Here is a 16,903-nt window from a genome sequence, read left to right as displayed (position 1 = left end):
GAGATGGATCAGCCAGGTGGCATCATTGATGGTGTCAACTGTGGCAGTGGTAGTGAGGTTAGCCCAGGATCGGACATTGTTTCGTTCTGCTGTGCAAGGGGTTGCTATGAGTCGGTTCTGACTCGATGGCACATGACAACAACAACAGAATGCAAAATCACACACTTCATGATATAATACTAACATTACTATAGACAACCCAGATGGATTTTACAATGAATTTCTTAAAGAAGAGAGAAGTGGTTAGCTGTTGCTATAAATTGATACCACATGCCTAAAATTTGAAACTCATTGTATTATACTACTACTTCACTAGGTGCTCATTAAGCTAGGCTTGCTCTTGTCCTCCAGTAAAACTTGAGCCTAGCCTTTCAGAAATGGATGTCGTATTGTTTTTTATTCACATAGCATGATATAATTTTATGGTTTTCTAGTATCAATATCCTTTTTTTAAATCGTACTTCCATAACCCCAAATTCCTCTTAAACCTTAAAGTTTACAATTGGTATGGGGATGTTGCTATATTCAGCACCCAGTTTTGTTTTGTTTGTTTGTTTTTCAGCCTGGCAGTGTGCCTCCTTTGCATAGTACTGCTCCTTTTGGACTTTTCTGATAGCAGCTCGCTGCTCTGGAGTCATGCCCTTCCAGCAATAGGGCAGGACCCGGTGGGGAGCCATAGGGTTTGGGATGACTTGAAGTTTCTTGGTCAGCAGGTCACTTGTAATATCCATAAGGTTGGCTGCCTCTCTCTGCTGATACTCACGGTACTACCACTCAGCCAGCTCAGCGACCTGTGCTTTGTTGACGTTAGCTACAGAAGACATCGTGGCCATTCGATAGGACTCCTCCATTTTGGCCAGGTGAATGGCCCGCATATCCATGCCTAGATGCAGTTGGTCATTAAACATAACTGAATACTTCTCATCAACTCTGGCTTGCTGTTGCTCCTGTAGCTGCCTCTTGAGGTTGAACCAGTACTGGTCCTGCTGCAGTCTCAAGAATGCAACCCTGTCTTGATCTTCCCCAGTGAAGTACTGGAGGCTGGCTGGGCCACAGTGGGGATCAGTGTTACCAGGTTGGGATGAAAACACCTTCCGAAGTCTGTTTGGATCCCACAGGTCAAATATGCATCTGTTCTTGAGCTACTGTTTCTGCTCCCGAAACTCCTGGATTTTCTTGGCCAACTGACGTGTCCTTTCTGCCTGTTCCTTCTCTAGCATTTAAACTACTAGATCATACTGCACTTGGTTAGTCCCATAAACTGCATCCGTGTTCCGCTCTGTTACCTCTCAAAGTTTTCACTCTGAAACCTGGCTATTTAGTGCTTCAACATCCCCAACAAGCACTTCACCTAAAAATCTATTTGAACCTTTAGGTCGGCAGTTCAAACTCACCAGCTGCTCCTCAGAAACACTATATAGGGTTGTTATGAGTCGGAACTGACTTGATGGCACAAAAAAATAACAACAGTGTTTATAAGGAGTCCTGGTATGGAACTACAGGATAAGCACTAAACTACAATTAACAAGATTGGTGGTTCAAATCCAAAAGCTGCTCCTTGGAAAACCTATACAGGGCTGCTATGAGTTAGGATTCACATGATGACACTTAGCAACAACAACAACAATGCTATATAGGGACATTATTCCTAATAATTTAATTATGATTATTCATGATACTACATTAGTCCAATTGATGACTAAATAAAATGTGGTATATCCATATAGCAATAATACAGAGCTATGACTCCATAGGAGTCCTGGTGTGCCGCTGTGGGTTAATACACCAGACTGCAAAGCCGTTTAAACTGCAAAGTCGGCGGTTCAAGCTCACTAGCTGCTCCTCGGAAACCCTATACAGGGTTACTATGGGTCAGAACTGACTCAACTGCACTTCACAACAACAACAACAACATGACTCCGTAGGATATGAATGTGAACCACAAGACTGCTGATTCAACCCTCCAACCACTATATAGGAGAAAGATGAGGCTCCAACAAACACTTAAAGCCTAGAAAATCTTAACACCGGTTCACTAGGAATTGGAACTGACTCCATAGCACTTAAAAATAACAACAACATAATGCAATAAAAAGAAATGAAGTGTCAATTCGGGATAAATCACGATGGACCTTGAAAATATTAAGCAAGTGAGAGAAACTGTTTACAAAAATATCACATATTATCTGCATCCATTTATATGAAATTGGCAAAGCAAAGAATAATATTTTGTTTTACCTAGAATAGGGAAAACAAAGTAAATTAGTGGTTACATAGGGCTGAGGGCATGGCAGGAAACGAAAAGTGATCATTTCTGGATATAAGGATTCCTTTATGGAGAGATAAAAATGTTCTTAAATTGACTGTTGTGATGGATAAAACTCTATATATGTACTAGATATCAGAACTTTACATGTTCCATGAGAAAATGATGTAGTCTATGAATTATATTTCAATAAATCTATTACATGTTGTATAAGTGTATTTGAGGGAGTCAAATCCAGGAACAGAGGACCTTAGGAACATGAAGGAAGAAGAGCATGAGCAGAATGTGGAACACTAAGCAGAGAAGCAGCAACACCATAGAAAGAGGAAGAGATAAAGCTGAGGACTCTAGACTCAAGGAAAGAGAAAGGATATGTGCTAGTGGCCAGTAGGCAGACATTCAGAATGTGCCCTTGGGTTGTTTAAATGATTGTATATTGCCAAGTGTTTTTGTGTACATTAAAACACACACACACACACACACACACACAGAGGAAATAGAAGCTAATATTGTTGAATGATGATGCATGGAGGGGAATGGTAATCATTGCAGTGAACAAAATACGATAAGATGAGTGCAAAACTGATGTTGTCCTATGTAAACGATCACTCAATTCACAATAAAACACTTTCCATGAAAAACATGGATTGTTTTGTTGTTGTTGTGTGCCACTAAATTGATTTCAACTCCTAGCTACCCCATGTGACAGAGTAAGTAGGCTTTCCTAGATTATAATCTTTGTGGAAGTAGATCACCAGACCTTTACTCCCACAGAGCAGTTAATGAGTTCGAAGCACCAATATTTCACTTAGTTGTGAATATTTAACCACTGTTCCACCATGGATTGTTCAAAGAGCCCTAAATGGAATTTCAGATCACACATAAAATAGTAACAAAATAGGAGAAAGGGACACATATTTGAAAACATATAACAAATAAATATTTAAATTCATTGTTTTGTTTCATGATTTGCACTTGCTATCAAACCATGAGGGATTGAGCTATCACTAAATTGTAGGATCATCTAAAATTCAGTAAATTAAATAATAATTTTAAATGGAAGCAAAAAAGGAGGTGAATTCTGATTTGGGGTGGCCAGTATGTCCCACCGCAACCATTTTAAAGGGTGTGAGTGGAGTGAGAGACAAGACAGATCTATCATAACCGTGACTTGATGGCAACTTACAGAGACAAAGGTGTGAGTATTTTTTCTCTCTCTGTTTTATTTTCCATTCCTCTTTCTATTCATTTCTTCTGTGGTTCCCAAGGAAGGTTCTATGCTGAGGAGTTCCCACAGATGGGCACAGAATCAAAGGGGGAGGACACAACAAAAAGACACAGTACCAGCAGTCTTTTCCAAATCCAGGCTGGCTAAGAGAAACAGCTGAATGGACTTGAAGCATAGGAAGAGCATTGTAAAATTTCTCAGGCCATTTTGAATTACTCTTAATTCTTTGTGGCTCTGCTTTATTTTTTTATATTATTACCATGGTTGTTGTTGTTGTTCAGTGTCATCAAGTCAGTTCTAACTCATAGCAACCATGTATAGGGATTCCAAAGAGTGATTGCTGAATTTGAACAGCTGACCTTGTAGTTCAAACCAACCTTGTGGTCCAGTGAATTATCCCACATTGCCACACTAGGAGACTATTAGTTGTTTTAAATTTTTATTTTATGTTTTCCTTTTTCCAGTTCTATTGTCTTAATTAGCAGCTCTGGCAGTGTAGTGGTTACAAATTGGGGTGATAAACTCAAGGTCAGCAGTTTGAAACTACCAGCGATTCCACGGGAGAAAGATGAGGCGTTCTGCTCCCGTAAAGATTTATAGCCTTGGAAACCCTGTACAGGGTCGCTATGAGTCAGAACAGACTCCACGGCACACCACCACCACCATTTGCTTTATATTGTCTTTTTCTGGTTTTCGTTATTAGTCTTTTTTGGAGTGGGAGGGAGGTCCTCCTTCTTTGTTGTGAGAGTACTTTCTCTTCTTGCCTTACCCAAAAGTAGACAGCAACTTCGGCCACACAGCCAAGCTACAATTGCACACTCTAAAATCTCACAAATTGGGCAAGAATCAATACCAGCTGCTGTATACCAGAGCAATGTCTACAACCAAGAGCAACTATAAATACTCTGAATTGAGCTGTATGAACAGTGAACACAGCAACTGGAGAGTGCTTAAGGTCACACAAAAATACAATAGTCCAATTAATACATATACAACAATACCACAATGCCTAAAAAGCTTCAGAACATGTCTGTTCACATGCAGAAACAAGACAGAGTAGCTCAAACAACAACCAAGTAGAGCTACAAATCGCTTTAGAGGGAGAAGGGGCTTTGGACCAACCTGAAAAAGAATTCAGGAGCATGATATTAAAGTGTGTCCAAATGTTCCACAGAAAGATCAAGGAAAATAAGGAAGAAGTCAGAAAAGTGCTACCGGAAGAATCAAACAAAATAGATGCAACATTGGAGACAATACAAACCCAGCAAACAGCTTCAGATGGTCACTACTAAAATATCAGAAATGAATAATACACTAAAAGAGCCAAGAAGTAGAATTGAAGGAATGGAAGCTAGAATTAATGAACTTGAATATAAATCTCTCACTAGAGCTAAGGTAGAAAAAGTGTGAAGAAAACCAAAGATCCATGAGGGACAAGAAAAAAAGGAATAACTATAGGTGATTGGAATTCCAAAACAGAAAGAAACAAAGAAAACCACAGAAAAGATAGTTAAAGAGCTGTGGGAAGAAAATTTCTATTACATCTTGAAAGATAAGAATATAAGCATTCAAGAAGCTGAACAAATGTCAAGAAAGATAAACTGCAAAAGAAAATCACCAAGATATGTCCTAATGAAACTCTCCAAAATAAAAACAAGAAAAGAATCCTAAAACAGCTAGGAAAAAAGAACGATTGCCTACAAAGGAAAACCAGTAAGGTTGAGCTCTAATTTCTCAGCAGAAATGAGGCAGGAAAGAAAAAATTGGAGAGACATATATAAAACTCTGAAAGAAAAAAAAGATGTCAACCAAGAATAATATTCCCAGCAATTATGATGGCGAAAACAAAATATTTCAGGATATACAGAAAGTAAGGGATTTTGAAAAAGACAAGCTAGTGCTTCAAAACATACTCAAGGAAATTTCTTTGGACTGAGAACCAACAAACGAGACAACAAGAGATCGTCATATATGGCAATACCACCAGACCTCATTGTAGATATGGAAAAATCCATAGGAGATCAAAGATACAAGATTGATACAAGGGGATCTACAAAGTGAAAGAAGGGGAAAGCATAGTAACAGATATCCAGATGGTGAGAAGATCAGGTAAATTGCAGGATAAAACATACTGTTTAACAACGAGGAGGAAATAGTATATATATGCTGATAATCATAATAAACACTTATGTTACTTGGCTTCTATATATACCGTACTATATTTCTAGCTAAATATTTTACCATATAACAATAAATGCTTGCACTTACAGGCAGCAATATACACTCATGTATTTCCTATTCCTTGAATGCTGTAACATTATCTGTTTTATTTTCTTTTGAAAATGCTACTCTGGTAGCATAGTGGTTACGAATTGGGCTGCGAACCTTAAGGTCAGCGGTTCGAAACTACCAGCCGCTCCGCGGGAGAAAGATGAGGCTTTCTACTCCCGTAAAGATTTACACCCTCGGAAACCCTGTACAGGGTCGCTATGGGTCGGAACCGACTCGATAGCACTTAACAACAACAACACTGTGAAGAGCATCATGGATCCCAAAGACAGCAAAACCAGTACTAGTGATAGCAGCAGCAAAACGTAAAGGGGAAGCATTGGTTTAAGAGTGAAACAGAAGGCTATTAATCAACATAAAGGCCAGAAAACAGTGAATGCTATTGCTCATGATTTAGGTATGTTCCATGATCTTTCAAAACAAAGAAAAAGTTCTCCAACCTAGTGAAGGATTGGCTCAACTAAAAACTAAAATGAAAATGTTATAGGGCCCTATATCAGTTATGGAGAAATTACAAATTATGTGGATTCCTCTTAGAATGCTGAAAGAAAAAGCAAAACCAGACCGTGATATGTTGTTTGCACAAAATTTAAATCACAGAACATATTGTGGCTATTAAGGGACACAAAATTCTATACAGAAATACGATTTTGAAAAAAGTGGTGAGAAAAAATTGAGCAATGATTCAAAAGTCATCTTTGCAATCCACCTCTGACAAATATAATACTCTACTGTTAAGGTATCTGGGTGCTCAAGTGTCAGACATTCAGAAACCTATTTGAAAGGGAACACCTCCTCAGCTGTTCCCAGAGAGAATGCCAAGATGAATATCAATTTTTCATCTCTTTCATAGTGAGTGAGAAGATTTCTTGAGTCTTTCTTCTAAATAAGAGGCTTGCTGCCTATTCTGTGAGCTCTTCACCCTTTCTCAAAGTAAAGGCTAGAAAATTTAAATTTAGAAGGTACTTTATAGACTACCCCAGTAGTCTCCTTCTAGAAAATACACACCACTTCAACTGCTTTTCTCTTTGCTATTCAGTCACTCACAAGCATGAGGGAAAATGCACAGGGTGATGTTAGAGAGATGCAAAAAGGAGGGATGTTAGGAGGAATTACTTGTGTACAGAGACTATTTATATAAAGTATAAACACTTTCACTCTTATTAACTAGAATCTCAATGACAAAAACAAATTATATTTTAAATGTTTGTTGTTTACAAATTACAAAAGTCTAGTAAGCACTGACTGTTCTCCAGACCTTCAACTCACTCAGATTGTAGAGGTGTTTAGCATTGTATCACTCATTGGGGTTCTTAAAAGCATGCTCTTGTTCACAACATGTTCCATTTATGTGAATTAATATTTATAAAATCACTTTAATTTTTACTACTTGTTTTTTAAGTTTATAGCTTCAAAATGCATTAGTGTCATTCCTCTGCAGCTTAATGATCTAAAAATCATTATCAAGAAACATGAAAAATTCACAAGCCAGCTATCCTGTCATATGGTATAACTAATTTAACAAATATTCCTATCATATCCAGGCCTTCATATCACTACAAGATTATCAATACAGCTGGTGGATTTATTTTAAAGTGTTCTTTCTTCTTCCAATGATAGTTTTCACAGATGGAAGCGTCCTTCCAAGATAAACTCCAATCTGTTGCATTTAAAAAAAAAAAAAAATACTCAGGCTAAACTTCAATAAGTTCGTGTATGAGAGAGGATAAATTAACATTACTTATATTTCTGGATAGAGCAATGTAATGGTAAGGATACTGATGAGCATTAATTTATTAGATAATGCCTCTAGTAGCACATGCAGAAAGAATAGGCAAAAGGATTATTCCATCTGTGAGGTATCCGTCATCGTTCAATAAACATGTACAGGCCTTCAGACATTGGACAAAGGGGACTGGAATATATTATGAACAGAGCACATAAAAAATCCCTACCTTCATGATATTCACATTCTTGCAAAGGCAAATAGTGAAAGAAAAATAGATTTGGCTTATTTTATTCTGAAAAATCCTCTTTTTGTATGTGAAATACACTACATAGTAAGTCTCATTAGATTTTTAGAGTCATGAATTTAGTTTACCTAATCTCATGAAATTCTAAATGGGCACAAAAATAAATTTTATCTGAATGAGAGACTGAACTGGGAAATGCATATGGTGGTTGTGTGCCATGGAGTCAGTTCTGACTGATAGCAACCTGGTATAGGGTTTCCGAAACTATAAATCTTTAAGGGAGCAGAAAGCTTCATCTTCTCCCACAAAGCAACTGGTAGATTCAAACAACTGGCCTTGTGGTTAGCAACCACACGTACATATACAGTGGTACATTCCACCCCATACACATAAAACAAACACCCACACAATGGACTTTGTAGTAAAAAAACTCATGTATTTTAATACTGATTTTACCATACACAAGCAATGTGTTATCTCTCCTAGGTTCTGTTCAATCATCTGAAAAGAACAGATTATAATTCCATTTTAATTAGCTATATTTACATTATACATATATTTAAAATACAGCATAAATAAGATGCCTAGAGCATCATATAGCATAAAACAGACTCAATTTAATCAATGTAAACCTTCAGTTATGCCCTTTATTTTATTATAATGCCTTGAATGTATTCTCCCTAAAAAGGTTTAACAAAAATATAAATTCTGAACATTTTAGATTTTAAAGCTTCTTAAACAAAACTCACTATAGAAATAATAATAAGAAAGGCAGAAAGAACTTAAGATTTTCCACAAGTCAGTGAAGATAACATAGTATATACTTGTCTTCAATTTATTGACTATCAAATAGTTATTGAGCAGATACTGCATGAGAGGCTTTTTAGTAAATACCAGTAAATGAAGAATCAATATTGTTCCTTCTAAACAGTTCTGTTTAAAGGGAACTTCCACCCACACCAAAATGAAACCTTTTCATATAACACTGCACAAAGAATAGTCACTTTGTAAATATTTATCAATATTTTTGTCATTTTCAAATTGAAAACAACGGGATAGTCTTTTTTACACTAACCTATTTGATTATAGTAAGGAGCTCTGGTAGCGTAGTGGTTACGAATCGGTCAGTGGTTCGAAACTACCAGCCGCTCCGCGGGAGAAAGATGAGGCTTTCTACTCCCGTAAAGATTTACACCCTCGGAAACCCTGTACAGGGTCGTTATGGGTCGGAACCGACTCGATGGCACTTAACAACAACAACAAATTTGATTATAGTATTAGACAATATACATTTATGTCAGTATGTATTTCTTTCAGTTGCATTTCATCTTTTATTAATTATTATTTTCTTGAGAATGGAGACCCTGATTGTAAGCACATTGTTGCTGTTGTTAGGTGCAGTTGAATTGGGTCTGATTCAGAACAACCCAATGTTCAACAGAACGAAACACTGTTCAATCCTGAGCCAGCCTAACAATCCATTATTTCAGTCATTGTGTCAATCTACATTGCAAGCAACTAGTAGAGCATAATACTAGAAACCAAATTATTAACTACCATAAAGTTTTTATTGTGCATTGAATGAAAGTTTACAGGGCAGATCAACAGCTTTACATTCAAAATCATATACTTTGTTTCATTTACAATGATTATACTCTCTTTCATGTACCACCAGTTAACAGTATTTCTCTCTATTCATTTTAGCTTTTTTTTTTTTTAAACACACAGGCATATATAATAATTTACACCACCAAAGGACACATTCTGCAAGTCTGCCTCCTGGCCACCAGCTATCGGTCCCTTTCTTTCCATGAATCTAGAATCCTCAGCTGCTCCCTCTCTCCATGTCCCCATCTCTGCCTCTATCTCTTGAGTCACTGCTTCTGGATAAGGTCTTGAATTCTGTCTGTGCTACTCTCCCTTGATGGTCCTAGGGTTAACTGTTTCTTGACTGTAAGATTAACCACTCTTCTGTTTTTGTTATAAAAGTTCTACCTTTACAATTGTGAAAGTTGCAATTAGTCATGATAACAATTACTATTGAATCTTAAGAATCTTATCCCCATCACTTTTTTACCAGAACAATCTAGACAAGAAAACTGTTCAGTGGGACCTCTATATTTCCCCGCACACTTTTAAACTATATACACCCTCTTGAAACCTTGCAAGCTAGTCAGTTCGTGCCTTAATTAACGTTTACCTTTAAACATCTAAAGATATTTCTAAAAGAGGGAGAAAAGAAGAAACTTTACCACAATATTTATATGACCAATTTAAATAAATTTTTAAAAAATATATGTAACGTTAAAATAAAAAACTCCTGGTTATCCAGCGAAAATCATTAAAAGAGAAACATATTAATAAGAAATTCACAGAAATGCACTCTTTTCTGTAACATAGTTGGTATGGTTTTTGTTGTTGTTGTTAACAGCCTTTAAAAATGACTTAAAGCATTCTGACTCATAGTGATCATGTATAGATAGGGTTTACAAGAAGTGACTGGTGAGTTTGAACCACCAACATTGTGGTGCAACCAAATCTTGAGGTCCAGTGCTTATTCTATAGTGCCACCCCAGGACTCCAGTGGGTAACTAAGCAAAATGAAAAGAACAGGGTGTAAAAATGTTGCAGTGGGCTATTTAGCAACATGACAAGAAAGAATAGGGCACAACATAACTTTATTCAGTATATGCTAAAATTTGTGTTAGGTAATTTACCCCAATTTTACTTCAGGAAGTATGTAAGAAGACAATATGTTTGTCTACAACTAAATATCAGTGCAAATTTAGTAACTAAGATACTAGAACTAAACAGAAGGCAGGAGGGTACGATGCCATTCATATATTCCTTCAAATTGCTGAAAGCCTCTCCTCTAATTACTATAAATTGCAAATTTTGTTTTTCACTGAGATTATTTATTTTACATCTCAAATATGTAATACATGTTTTTAAAACTAATGAGAATTATGGGTTAAATATGATTTTTACTTAGATACACAAGTACACACACATACATATTACATACCAGTAAAAAGAACTCTGATGTAGCACTGTAAGTTAATGCACTGGACTGCAAAGTCGCTTTGAACTGCAAGGTGGGTGGTTCAAGCTCACCAGCCATTCCTTGGAAACCCTATACTGAGTCGCTATGAGTCAGAACCGACTTGATGGGCACTTTACAACAACAACACAAGTGAATTGGAGTCCTTTTGTGGCACTACTAGATAATACACTGGGCTTCAAAGTCAGTTTGAACTTCACAAGGTTGGCCATTCAAATTCATCAGCCACTCCTCAAAAACCCTATACAGAGCAGCAGTGAGTAGGAACCAAGTCCATGTGACTTAAGAACAAGAAAAAAGTGGAATTGCACATTGGAGAATATGAAGAAATTAGTATCTAGTCATACTATTATACTTCAAATATCATGGCTCATCTAAAGGATGGTATTTACAGAGGCTGCTTCCTACTCACCAAATAATTGATAATGAGTCATATCATCTCTGATTTCATTTAAATTACACAGGTTACACATATTTGGTAACAGAGAAAACTGAAATTTGTAGTTGTTCTTTTTCCAAATTTGTTTAAAACATAAAAATTCAAGTCAGTCAAGTTGCTCGCCACTATCAAATATACAAGATGGCAAAATTATAAAGTTAAAAAACAGCAAAAATAATCTCACCCTGAGTAAGCTTATCTTAAGCAAGATTTAAAGCTGCAACAAACTAAGTGACTGTTTTAGATCATCTTATGTATAAGATGATTATTTAATGAAGACAGAATGTGTTCATAACATTTTTTATGCCATTAGAGCTATACTGTATTTTCACACTCTAATTTCTTCAGTGATACACTAGACTATTTTGTGAGGTTTTCCTCTTCATTGACAAGCATATGAGTGATTCCTTAATTCACAGGGTGTCTTATTGTCTATTATAGTGTGTCATTATACTACAGAATGTGCAACTGACTGTCAGCCAGCTTTTTAAAGTGGGCACAAAAAGATTTATCCAAAGAGTCTCCAATCCAAGTACATAAATTTAAACCCATTACTACATTCAAAATTATAATTAGTATTGATTGTAATAATTTAGTGAAAATTCTTCAATTTTTCCAAGTAGGTTGCAAAACTAAAATTAAATTTCTTTGAGTATATTGTGTTATAATTTTTAGTAGCCACTTAAGACATTAATAATACTTTTAAGATTCTATAATGTTAGCAATGTGTTACTGATTTAGCATTTTAGTAATGACCCAAAATATCCACACTTTCATGCATACAAATAGTGTAGTATAATGCAGGAAAGAAAAAAAAAAAAAAGCAAAACAAAACAAAAACACACTCAGCAATATCTAGAAAATCCAGATAATCTCTCAAGTGTGTATGAGATGTTGAAAAAAATCACTTAACATTACTGGGTCTCAAATTTACTTTTGACACAATGAGATGGTGAATTCACATGACAATGCCTTTGGTTTAGTTGTTATTAGCTGCCATTGAGTCAGTACCGACTAATAGTGACCCTATGTACAATAAAATGAAACATTGCCTGGTACAGGGCCAACCTCACAATCATTGCTATGTTTGAACTCATTGATGTTCCACTAATACATCAGAGGTCATTGGAGGGTCTTCCTCTTTTTCTCAGACTCCCACTTCACAAAACATGATATCCTTCTCCAGAGACTGGTTCCTCCTGACAATACGTCTGAAGTATGAAATAGGAAATCTGGTCATCCTGGCCTCCAAGGAGCATACTGGCTGCACTTCTTGCAACATAAATCTATTTGTCCTTTTGGCAGTTCTTGATAATTTCAGTATTCTCCTCCAACACCATAATTCAACTACATCAATTCTTCTGTGGTGTTCCTTATTCACTGTCCAGCTTTTGCATGCATATGAGGTTATTGACAATACCATGGCTTGCATCAGGTTCACCTTAGTCCTCAAACTGACATGTTTGCTCTTCAACAGTTTAAAGAGGTCTTGTGCATCAGATTTCCCAATGCAATACATCATTTGATTTCTTGATTGCTGCTTTCATGAGTGTGTGATGGTTGATCCAAGCAAAATGAAGTCATTGACAACCTCAATGTTTTCTCCATTTATATTCCCTTATATTAAATGTCTACTTACTAATTATCATATTAATAAAAATATTCTAATTAATAATGTTTATATTTTCTTATACATAGTTTTGTTTTGGTTTTGACATTACTAAAAAATATATGTGATTACATTTTAATTTAAATTCAATGTTTCAATAACTTCTTTAAATGACAAAGATGAGTTTAAATGTGTCTATACAGTCACACAATCAATTGAGGAATTACTTGTTGCATATAAAAGTGTCTTAAGATATACAAAGAAAATCTTTTCTAATTTAGTTGCACTGATACAAATTTACATGTTCGATTAGCAACTATGGGGATGGCGAAAGACCAGGTAGTGTTTTCTTTTGCTGTACATGTGGTCACGATTAGTTGAACGAATTAGACAGCATTTAGCAACAACTACTTTTATATTCTATATTGCTCAGGCACTGTAATATATGGCCTAACAATTATCTGAGTGACAGAATACTTTTCAAAACCAAATTTAAGTTTGTTAGGATAAATGTGAAGAGATATAATTAGCATTAAATACCATAGCCTTGTCTAATTTTAAAAGTAAAAACATAATCTTTTGAAGGCCCAAATATATTACTCAACAGAAATAAAACAGAAGTCAGTAATTATTAATGATTCAATAGACAATGTCACATCCATCTCTTATTTTCAACACATTACATTAAATAAGAGGCACCATTTTGAAAATAATATTCCAGTCATCTGTAATACTACTAACTGCAACTTGCCAGATTCAAAATTAGGAAGTTATATATTAAAATCAAAGACTGAGTTTTTGAAATTTAAAATAATAGCAATATCAACTGAAAATGAATATGGCAAGGTATGCATACATACAACAACAATGCATACATTTGCATCAATTATTTTAAGTTAGTATTATAGTGTAAACAGTGGTCAATAATTATTTTCTATAGCTTTTTTCTCTTTCAAAATTAGTTTTATATGTGAGCAAGTCATAGATATTCAGAAAATAACTATGAAATCAAGGGATCAGCATTAATTACTTATAACATTTATTATGCAACACTGTAATTATAACAAATTGATCTTGTCATATGTAGATAATTCCACATAGTAAATGGGGGATTTCAAAATACACCTAAATAAATATTGAATTATGAATAAAGCAAAGGCAGATTTTCAAAATAGCAACAACAATGTATTATTATTCAACAAACTGATTTGAAACTATTATGGACATTGGAGGAAAGAATCCAAACCTTTCACTTTTGCATTAAAAAGAAAAGTTAAAATAGGACCAGCCACATTTACTTTCAAACCTCTCAGTGCTGTTTTACTATTATATTGAAACTGATTATTTTTATTATAATACTGTACAAGCCTATTATAAAAAATAAGATAAAATGGAGATTTACATGTAAGACATTAATGCACTCCCTTCACTTGTCTTCATCATCAGTCAACTAAAGAAATAAAAGTTTAATTACATGCTTCCAAGATTTCTGGTGTGATGCTGTAGGAAAAACACTAGACTGCTGACTGCAGTTCAAACCCACAAACTGTCGATCAGGAACTCTATACAGTGTTGTAATAGATTGAAATTCACTCGAAAACACTGAACAATAACTCTAAGGAAGCAGGGAGCCTGGGGAGTGTGAAGGAGAACTGGAGGCTGCTTTGTGCGGCAAGAAAAAGCACTTTATTTTTAGCTTTTATGGCTTTTTATACATGTCTTCAGATAACAGTCAAAGCATTGCCTGCTCATAGCTACTCTGCTAACATCTGTGCATTCCTTACACCATTTTGTTGTGGCTAAAAATTCTCAGTAACTCAGTAAATATTTGGTACGTGTCTCGAACCTATTCTTGTTTATACTCTGTTAGGTCGAGGAAGGACTCCAAGACGTATAGGAAGTTTGCTTCCTTTTCACACAGGTTTGCCTTGTGGCTTACGTCCAGAGTCCATGTCTTCAACCGTCCCTGCATCTAGTTCTTTCTTATACTCAACAAATAACAATACCATTTTAAAACATATATACCAGGATGAATCCAAGAGTATTTCTACAAAATCAAAGCAATCTTTATTAAATAAAAGTACCAAAATACGAAGTTCTCAACACTGCTCCCTCCTAATAACATGTCCAACGTATGAGAGCTGAAGGTTCACCATCCTTACTTCTAAAGACCATTGTAGCTGTACTTCTTCCAATACAAATTTAGATTTAGTTGTTCTTCTGGTAGTCCCTGATACTTTTAATTTTCTTCTCCTATACCAAAACTCAAACGCAGCAATTCTACTACGGTTTTTCTTATTCATTGAGCAACTTTCATACGCATTATGAAATTATTGAAAATATTTTATCTTGCGACAGGCTCACCTTAGTTCTCAAACTGACAACTTTGCTCTTCAACAGTTGAAAGAGGTGCTTTGCAGCATATTTGACAAATATAATAGGTCATTTGATTTTTTGACTATTGCTTCCATGAGTAAATATAGTACATATCTATGCATAATGAAGTTTTTGACAACTTTAATCTTTTCTTTATTTATAATGGATGCTGTTTATTGGTCCAGTTATGAGAAATTTTGTTTTCTTTACATTGAGGTGCAACCCATACAGAAGGATGTGGTCTTTGATCTTCATTAATAAGTATTTTAAGTCTTTATCGCTTTCAGAAACCAAAGTTATATTGCCTACATATAGTAGATTGTTAGTCTTCCTCCTATCTCGATTCCACATTCTTCTTCAAATAATCCAGCTTCTCAAATTATTGGCTCAACATATAGATTGACTAAAAATGGTGAAAGGATACAATCCTGGAGTACAACTTTTCTGATTTTAAACTATTCAATGTCCATTCTTTTATTCGAACCATTGTTTCTTGGTCTATGTATAGCTTCCTCATGAACAGAATTAAGTGCTCTGGAATACCCTTTCTTTACAATGTTATCCATAGCTTGGCATGATCCACATACTTGAAAGCCTTTGAGTAGTCAATAAATCTTAAGTAAAGATCTATCTGGAATTCCCTGTTTTAAACCAAGTACTAGCTGATATCTCACCACTCATCTGTCAGTTCCTTGTACTGTGGTGGCTTCTCTGTTGCTGTAAATCCAAAAGTTATACCACGAGCATTTTGAATGCCAAAGGGGTCCCCATGGTGAACAGAGGTTACAGGTGAGTTTCCAGACAAACACAGACTAAGAAGATAGAAAGAAAAACTACTTCTGAATATTTAGTAACTGAAAATCTTATGAACAGCAGTGGAACACCATCAGTACTATATTACCGAATATTGAAACAGGATGAAAAGTACCAGAATTTTGTCAGATATAGTACCAGAAGATGAGGCACTCCGGATAGAAGATACATAAATTGCAACTGGGGAAGAGCTGCCTTCTAAAAATAGAGCTGACCATAATGATGAAAAGGAAAATAATCCTCAGTACCTTCCATTTGCTGATAGAGTGAAACTCGAAATGAAGAGAAACAGCTGCAAACATTCATTAATACTGAGAATATGGAATGCACGAAGCATGAGTCAAGGAAAAGTGGAAATAGTTAATTAAATAGAATGCATAAAAATCGATATCTTAAGATTGTTGTTGTTGTTAGGCACCATCGAGTCAGAACCAATAGAAACCTTATGCAAAGCAGAATAAAGCACTGCCCGAAGCTTGGCCAACCTCACTATATTGACACACTTGAGCCCATTGATGCTACCACTTTGCCAAACCATCTTGCTGGGGGTCATCCTCTTTTTCTCTGACCCTCAACCTTACCAAACATGATATCCTTCCTCAGCAAATGGTCTCTCTGGACAATATGTTTGAAGTATGAGAAACAAAGTGTGGCCATCCTGGCCTCCAAGGAGCACTCTGGCTGCACTTCTTCTAACAGAGTTCTGTAGGTTCTTTTGGCAGCCCATGGCATTTTCACTATAACTCAACACCATAACTCAAAAGCATCAATTCTTCTACGGTCTTCCTTATTCACTATCCAGCTTTTGCATTCATATGAGGTCATTGAAAATATCATGGCTTGAATCAG

General features: G+C 35.7%; 1 protein-coding gene and 1 pseudogene across 1 annotated transcript in view; both read right to left on the bottom strand.

Annotated features, from left to right (window-relative positions):
• DPYD (dihydropyrimidine dehydrogenase) overlaps positions 1-16,903 on the bottom strand; it is a 1,478,957-nt gene that overhangs the window by 1,109,378 nt on the left and 352,676 nt on the right. The window lies entirely within an intron of this gene.
• LOC102821311 lies at positions 483-14,874 on the bottom strand (annotated as a pseudogene).

The sequence above is a fragment of the Chrysochloris asiatica genome, unplaced genomic scaffold (genome assembly GCF_000296735.1).
Source record: "Chrysochloris asiatica unplaced genomic scaffold, ChrAsi1.0 scaffold00002, whole genome shotgun sequence".
Classification (NCBI taxonomy): Eukaryota; Metazoa; Chordata; class Mammalia; order Afrosoricida; family Chrysochloridae; genus Chrysochloris; species Chrysochloris asiatica.
Note: the sequence above shows the minus strand (reverse complement) of the source record. Positions and strands in the feature narration are given on the sequence as shown.